General features: G+C 49.9%; 2 protein-coding genes across 4 annotated transcripts in view; one reads left to right on the top strand and one right to left on the bottom strand.

Moving 5' to 3' along the window:
• Positions 1 to 499, bottom strand: part of PDCD6 (programmed cell death 6) — a 48,133-nt gene that overhangs the window by 16,033 nt on the left and 31,601 nt on the right. For 2 of the 3 annotated variants that reach the window (XM_011960867.1, XM_011960865.1), the window contains exon 2: positions 49 to 93. The gene's annotated coding sequence lies outside the window, so the exon portion shown is untranslated. Of the gene's footprint in view, positions 1 to 48; positions 106 to 499 lie in introns of those variants that run through there. The other variant, XM_011960866.1, reaches the window with a different exon arrangement.
• LOC105525300 overlaps positions 1 to 499 on the top strand; it is a 39,953-nt gene that overhangs the window by 7,911 nt on the left and 31,543 nt on the right. The gene's annotated exons all lie outside the window — the stretch shown is intronic.

Genomic DNA, 499 nt, shown 5'->3' with positions numbered 1-499 from the left:
ACAAGCGGACAAGCGGGTACCCAAGCAGGTCCGTCTGCCGATACTTACATATGATCGACCTGACAGTCACTGGATTAAAGGGAGTCCATGTGCCTGAAAACAAACAACAGGAGTTAAAGTAAAAGGAAAATCTTTCTGGGACACTGAGTTCCTGATCTATAGCTGGAGGCCCCGGGAAAGGCAGTAGGGCCTCTAGGGTAGTGGTTTTCTAGACACTCCAGGTGACGTGTCAGCTGCCATGACTCCTGGGAGGAGCCAAAGCACTGCCTGGTGGGGTCACACCCTGCTGAGTGTGGGAGTCCTCCGTGGCCTGCCAGACCTCCATGGCCGTCCACAGTCATCGTGGCTGGACGTGCACTCTTATTTAACAGATAACCGAGAAATGGTTCTGTATCATTTTACAGACGGAATTTTTCAAGGATGCAGCCACCAGCCAAGTTAAGAAGTTCGCACTTACTTTTGTTAGAGAACTTCACCAATTCCCATTTCAGAAAATCCA

The sequence above is a fragment of the Colobus angolensis genome, unplaced genomic scaffold (assembly GCF_000951035.1).
Source record: "Colobus angolensis palliatus isolate OR3802 unplaced genomic scaffold, Cang.pa_1.0 Scaffold528, whole genome shotgun sequence".
NCBI classification, from domain to species: domain Eukaryota; kingdom Metazoa; phylum Chordata; class Mammalia; order Primates; family Cercopithecidae; genus Colobus; species Colobus angolensis.
Note: the sequence above shows the minus strand (reverse complement) of the source record. Positions and strands in the feature narration are given on the sequence as shown.